This window comes from Passer montanus, unplaced genomic scaffold (genome assembly GCF_014805655.1).
Source record: "Passer montanus isolate IOZ18808 unplaced genomic scaffold, ASM1480565v1 scaffold45, whole genome shotgun sequence".
Lineage (NCBI taxonomy): Eukaryota > Metazoa > Chordata > Aves > Passeriformes > Passeridae > Passer > Passer montanus.
The window spans coordinates 2,947,293-2,954,901 of record NW_024369373.1 but is presented as its reverse complement, the minus strand read 5'-3'; the positions used below and the strand labels follow the sequence as shown (position 1 = coordinate 2,954,901).

Genomic DNA, 7,609 nt, shown 5'->3' with positions numbered 1-7,609 from the left:
GAAGGAACTGCTCCTCATTTCTTAGCACCAGCACTGCAGGACGCAGATGAACTTCTGCAATATTAAGGTGATGAGGTTCTGCAGCAGAGCAAGGGTAGAATCAATTCTTTTCAGAGTTCACCTTGTCCTCATCAGCCCACCTGGCACACATGAAATGTTTACGAAATCAATTTCAGAATGACCAGACAAGGTGCTGGAAGCACCACAGTCAGTTCAGCAGTTGAGGAACACTTTGGGAATGGGGATGGAAGCGTGTAACTACCTTTCCCACCAGATCCCTACAGTGCATACAGTAACCCTCCATTCAGGAGATGCTGCTGAGCATGCAGCCTCACACACTCCACCAAATGAACACCCCTGGCCCCTTTCAGCAATAGCTGTGCAAAGCACCATTCCATAACCTTAACTTACCTTCCTCATTTCCTCAGCATTGTATTTTGGATTAGGGCTGAATCCAGCTGAGGTCCTTCAAAACCGTTTTTTCTGGCACAATACAACCAGAACTGTGGATGTTGCTCTTGAGTTTGGCTGTGTGCAATGAGAACTGTATTACCAATCCATAGGGAGTGGAAAACACAGAGCAAGGATGCTCACAGGGCCTGGTTCCTGGGCCACTGAAGTCCTAAGGCAGCTTTCTCCTGTCTACAGCTGGCTTTCAAGGCAGGCTGGTAAAATTCCATCTTGGCAATCCAGTCCATATTTGCTCCCAATAAGGCAGAAAAAAATTGACAGATCTTAGCAAATCCAGCCCATGGTTTCAGTCTCCTTATGAGAGCTTTGGATATGCCCTCCTGGCAAAGAAAAAGGAAAACTTTACAATAAACATATGGAATTCAGTTGGCTGAGAATTTTGATAAAAGCATGTACAGAGGAACTCAGTGTCGGTGCAGACCCTGTAAAACACATATATAAATATTTATGTAGTTTCCCTTTCTTTCAGGAATTGTTTGTTGTTCTATTTGATCACAGTACTTCTCCAGCTTCCAATATTTTTGGATCATGTTCTTGCCTTCATTTGTAATCACTCTACTTGGTGTGGAAGATGGATTTTGCAAATTTTGTGCTATTACATACCTTAGCATGGAAAGGATTAGATGGGTTTTTCTTTTTCCGTTTAGTCATTATTTAACTGCTTGTGAGCTTCAGGGATTTATATCCCAGTAGGTCTAATTCCAGGATTATAGGTATCTAAATATCCAGTAAATCATTTAGTAGCATATAGGTTTAAGGCAACTCCAAATAACCCCTCCAGTTAGCTCTCCAGCTAAGAACTGAAGTTAGCCAGAAGCACTAGATTTGAGTAATAGTTATTAAGTACTGCACAATCACTAATTTAGAGTCTGATTCTGCTTGCTTCAAAGGCACTGATAAAATTTATATCCACTTCAGTGGAACATAGCAAGGTCTTCAAATCTTCTTGCTTTAGACACTTGCCTTCTTCCTAGCCAAACACTAATCAAAGTCTCCTCCTCTTCTGATTTTAAGGACCAGATCTCATTCCCATAACCATTGCATTTTTATTTAGATGAATACTGTCAGGTTGAGTTGACCCAAAATTTAGATTTATTGAAAATGAAATAAAATGAGCAACAGAAAGCTCTCTGTATTTGTTTTTCTAAGTTCCAGTGTAAGCAGCTTCTTGGTTTGGACTTCAATTTTCCTTGGCATCATCTACAGCCTGAACATTGAAGCACTGTGCTTGCACATGAAAACAAACAGGGGACAAAAGTGAAAGAGAGTTATAGGTTTTCCTTGTTTGGGCTTAGTGAAAAGTAAACACGTGGTATTACACACCAGAAGCAAATCTGGTTTCTTGCCATCTATCATTCAGAATAATCGAAAGCAATACTAACAGCAAAGATAAGGAGATCACTGGGTTTAACTGCCTTGTAATTTGCCCATGCTCCTTTAAACATGGCACAGGGAGCAATCCAGGCTTTGCCCTGGCAGAGGGGTGAGAACAGCCACGGATTGGCGCCAGCTCCCACCGGGCGTGTCCGGGTTTGTCCTGCTGGGCTCAGGTGAGGCACGCTTCCACTGGCACCAGCAGCCTGGAGAGGCACAGGTGTCTTCAGGTCGGCTTTCTGGTTTGGTTGGAGATGTGTGAGGCTGTTAAATCCATCATTTCATAGCACTGAGTGATTCCCCCAGCCCGTGCAAAAAGGTGGTTTTGTACCTGACCCTTTTCTTGCAGGACCCTGGAGCAGGTGACAGCTGAGGGACACAAACCTCAGCACTTCCTGCACACAGGGAACCAACCTGGCTGTTCTAACAGGGCCTGGAGGAACCAGGACTGGGGTGTGGTGAGGTGATAAAACTGAGCATCCCTCCCACCCTTAAGGGTAACTGCTTGTTTAAACTCTCTTTATATTGGGTGTGTCACAGGTGTGGGCCTAGAGGATCTGCCATAGCCAGAATTAACATGTGCTCTTCTTCTGCAGAGAAGATATAAAAAGGCCTTTTCTTTCCAGACACAGACTTTTTGCCCACATGAGTGTCAACACAGAGTTCATTTCAGGCAAGCTCAGTGGTGAAGAGAAAGGTAAGGTTAGGTGAGGAGCCCTTCCCATCAAACCAAACTTGAAGGAAGGCCAGGACTTCAGGGCTGGATTAGGACCAGGCACATCCCAGCACACAGGGCAGTGAGTAATGTGCATCACCTCAAGAAGGCTTTGAGTCTCAGAAACCACCTTGCATTTACAGTTTCCTTCCTTCTATGGTATTATATAGTTATTAGATTATACATTATATATAACATACATGAATATATAACAGTGGATTATATTAGTTTTCTATTAATTACCTACCATCCTTTGTGCTGGCTTAGGCAGTTAGGCCAGTGGATGAGCTGTCCACAACTCCACACACATCCTGCAAGGAATGAGCAACCAGACAGGTAGGCTTGCTTACTTCTGCATGCCTAAATCCACAGTCCAGATAGCCAAAAAAAGGGGACAACAGAACATTCACTGCACTCATCTTTATCTCCTGGGCAAAAGAAATAAAGTCACCATGTAGCCTTCCTTTACTGACCACTCAATCTTCTCTGCAAACAGTTCCCTACCTATGGCCACAGTATGTTCAGCTTAACCCTTTTAAATGGCTTTGAGAAAACTGATTTTTAAATGAATGGACAGTGAAAATGGAGAAATAATATATTCCACTGGTGCCATGTCATCATGGTCCATCATTCATAAAATTGTATGTGTATCTAGACCCTGTCAACAGACCTGCTTCAAAGAGCATGCAGGATCAGCAGTCTGTAGCTTCAGAGACAGACAACATCTAAATCCACCACCATTTCAGCAGCATCTCTGCCTGAATATGATAGATAAGGATTTCAGAAAGGCATGTCAAAGATAAAAGGAAGGCTACCCCTTGCTCTTGTTTAATTTCCCTTCCAATTTCCTAAAAGGCCTGTTGTGGGAATGACTGTCACCAGAAAGATACAGGGCCCAATTTACAGCCATTGCACAGAACTGCAATAAGCAGTTGCAGTCTATAATTTTCAAGTAACACCACATTTATGAAAACTGCAACAATCCCTTTTGCTGTGATTTGTGGACTCGGATGGCAGAAGAGCCAACCTCTCTCTCAGGCAGCAGAGAGCATGAAGAGAGAAAGATGAAGAAAACCAAACTGGCTGCTGCCTCAGCATGTAGACTGCAAAACAAATAAAAAACAGTCTTAAAAAGTGTTAATAAAATATCCGCTAAGAGTAGAAGGGGAGATTAGAGCTGACAAGTTGGCCATAGGGCCTTCTTCAGGCTCTTCCAGTTAGAACTGAGACAAGATGACAAGTTAAGAAATTGAACTATGTTGACAAGGTCTGCATTTTCATAAATTTCTTCTTTCTCCTTTTATATTAAAAAAAACCCTGTAAAATAAAAAGGATAGAATTAAAACAAAGGCCTGTAATACTGTGCAGTTCTCCTAAGCATACTGTACCAGGCTTTGGAATAAATGCAAGAGTGACTGAAAGACCCATCACAGACAATGCATTGTATTTACTGAGGAATCGCCTCTAATATTTTTCACCAAGGATTCTATTTAAGTGGAAAGACTTCAGCATGAGTTGGATGAAGTCCCAGATCATCCTGCAGTTTTTAAGGAGAGCAGTGTTACTACTACAAGAGTCAACTAGAAAATACACTGGTTAAAGCTTATTTTCATTTAGGTTTTTTTCAAAATCATATCAAAATCAGCAGAAAAGCTTTCATTAGGTCTAAGCCCTTTCCAAAAAATAGTTAATTTTTTTCTGTATTGGGACTGGAGTTCTGGCAATAGGGACAGATTCATGAAGAGTCAAACTCAGAGTTCCACATTATCATCAATTCACTCACTCTGTGTTTCAGGCAACTTTAATGTTTTAAATCCCAAGCATTTCCTCTTTTACCTCCAAAAAGCCACTCCATTGTTAAATAAATTATAACTACACCTCTAATTTTGCCATCTGGGAGGTTCTTTCCCAATTCAAGATTTGGGAACTGGGAGTTTTTCTATAAATGGCTCAGGCTAAGCCAAGGTAATGCAAGAGATTTTCAAAGTACGTAATTTTATTTTTATCATTATCATGATTATTATTATTGTCATGATCTTTTCTGTGGCGTTTTGGCTGTTACCTCAGCAAGGTGAGCAGTGCTGCACAGCACGTAGTCTGTGCTTCCCCATTTCAGGAGAGCAAAGCCACACACAGATCAGAGGCCCAACAAAGAGTTTATCACAAGTGCATCTGGTACTGTTTCTAATCACTGAACTGCACCACAGCAGTAGAAGGGAACTGAGGCTGGCAGGTTACAGAAGTGCTCCTCATGCAGTAACAAGGATGTTTCAAGAGAACAGGTTTTTATTAGCTTCAGTCAGACTTTCAGTCACAAGGCTGTTCTGATGTTCACCTTCTTTGAGGAGACAGTAGAAGGTTTAAATCTTAATCCCTTCTGAGCACAGAGGACTTGAAAGGCAGTGGAATAAATTTCTCTTCACCATATTACACGAGTGGAAAGCAAGAAAGACCCTCAGTAGAGTTTAGAACCTTGTGATGAGCTCTGCAATCATAACTCTAAGGAGAAGAACTTTAGTCATTGGTCCCACTGGAGAAACAACGCCTGAAAGGGATGAAATTCTGGTGAAGGCATTCTCACACATCTTTTTGTTAAGGTTGTGTCAGGAAAGACTCCCTGTGGTGGAGCTGGCCTTTAAGAACTGAGAATCCTTGGAGCTTCTGAGATATAAACAGCTGGACCTGCAGACAGCAAGAGTTTCAAAGCCTAAGAAGGCCCAAGCCACAGTTCATTCACTACTTCAGGTCAACTTCTGCTTAATGAAATTCTAGAGAAGTGGTAAATAATCATCTAACGGCTGCCAATTACATCTGGGGGACACTGTTTCTACACTGGAACATCCAGGATCGAAGGAGACAAATCAGAAATCTCTGGCAGCACAGTAGTGGTGAAGGACCAGGCAGACCAGGGCAGGAACAGCTTTCTTATTCCCTGGCTTCAGTCATTTTCCTACCCAAACCACCAAGGCTCCTTCAGACTCTCAGCTGGGACTCCTAATGAAAGAAGTTTTGAAAGGGCAGAAAGTTTGATTCACTGAGCCGCCACACTGGCAGCGTGTTTGCACAACCTCTCCACCCAAAGTCAAGAGGTTTAACCTGTAGGGATAATTGCACCCCTTTGGCAAGGGTGGTACAGAGCACTTGAAAGGGTAATCAAAGCAGGGAAAAAGGGAAAGCAACATCATTTTGGATAATTGGAGCAAAGAGGTAATACATATCTCAGTGTCACAGGGAAGATTGCCCAATGCAATATGCATTTATTCTTATCTCAGAATTGTATTTATCGAAGTAAACCATGCTTCAGTTAAAGGGAAGAACATAAATCTTCTCTTATTGTAATTTTGCAACTCAAAGCAGCTGCTAATTATATTATAGATCTTCTAGAAGTATGTATAGTAATTACCAGTTTCAGCCACATTATTAGACTTGCAAAAAGAGTTTGGTCTTCGTAAGCATGTCAGGAGAAAAGGGTAAGACAAATCAGGGTAAATCAGAACAGGTTCAAGAAATCAAGTGACAAATCCTAACTGTACTGGACTTACCTGATTTGCACTTGATGAAGACACCACCTTTAAGAAATACACAGACTTTCTTGCTGAACTCTTTCCTTTTGGTGTCCTCACTTAAGTTATGAGTTACCTTTGGTTTTCTGCATGACCTCCTCCTACAGATGATCAGGGTCTTCCTTGGTCCCAGTATCAATGTGTTGGAATCAGCAACAGCTCACTTCAGATCCTAAAAGCTCCCAGAAAGAAAAATTGGTGTTATTGTCCTTGGAGTAACAAAAAGTTCAAGGCCTGTGAAGTCCTTGAGAAGCCCTGGATACTGCTTTCTTCCATGGATGAATTGAAGCACCACTTTTTATCAAATAAATGCACAAAAAGGAAATTTAGTGAAACAACCAAGGTATGGTTATGCTACCCACTTTCTTCATATACTACAGCTGAAGCTAAAAAAACACTACCAGGCATAAATCCTAAGTATTACTTATATTTGCATACATACATGAGAATAACCACTTGTATTACTAATTTGGTCTATTTGTCTGGGTTTCATATTAACTGAGTACTGGCTGGAGTTCCTAAACCAACAGGAATTATGTGGGCAAAAGACAGAAAGGTTGCCATGCAAAGTAGAGTTTTCAAAACCATTATGTGAATTATAAGCTGAACTTCCAATATTAAAAGGTATTTTTTTATAAAGTACTCCTAATTCCAATGTACTTACATAGAAACTATAGAAGTACTAATATATATCTATTCAGAACTAAAATGAATCCATTATTCAAATCCCTACTTTCTCAAGAGATTTATAGAAATGTAATAGTGACTAAAATAATGTACAAGTGGTTAATTTTTTTCTGTTAGACCAGTAGGAGCACTTACATATTATGATCTTGAGCACAAATTATTCTATGAAGACACAAACATAAAAGTATTTGCTTTGTGAATTATCGTTTGCAAAACCTTTTGATACCTTTTACTGAAAAGGTTTAACATGAGTGCAAAGCCATATTATTAATGAAAATAACCATATAGTCATTTAAATAATGACACCGTCATGTTGCTTTGTAGCTTCAGAGTCTACTCTTGCAAAGTGCTGAGTTTCTTCCATTATCATTGAGAATACGAGTTGAACCAAAGGTGGAAAACACTCTCCCATGGCCAAATGGATAGGCAATGCTTATTGTGCAACATCCTCCTTGGGAAAAGAATCTAAATAAGACTTTCAAGATTAATATCCGATTTCCAGGCTTTTATAGTACTTGGCAATCATTCAAATCTAACAGTGAACAAAGGCAAAGATTAAAAAGCCAAAGGACACAGACCTGTTCAAACTGGTGTAGTGGGTTCAAAGTTTCCTCCAAGATCCTGAGCTATAGTTTCCACATATCACTGAGGTAAAAAACCTAGGCAGCCCCACAGATAAGGTCCTATTTACTCTAGATGAACTGAAGAATTATAATGAATCACACTTTGGACCTTGTTCTTAAGCTGTAATTAATACCTGATTATTTTGGTTACTCACTGAAGAGTGACTTCAGTGTAA

The 7,609-nt window shown here is 40.5% G+C and overlaps 1 long non-coding RNA gene across 1 annotated transcript; it reads right to left on the bottom strand.

The window, feature by feature from the left end:
- Nucleotides 1-3,245, bottom strand: LOC120508153. Its single transcript, XR_005628940.1, has 3 exons — nt 2,808-3,245; nt 412-791; nt 1-140 (listed from the first exon to the last, which is right to left on the bottom strand). It is a non-coding gene; the product is annotated as an uncharacterized LOC120508153 (long non-coding RNA).
- Between the last annotated feature and the right edge of the window lie 4,364 nt (nt 3,246-7,609).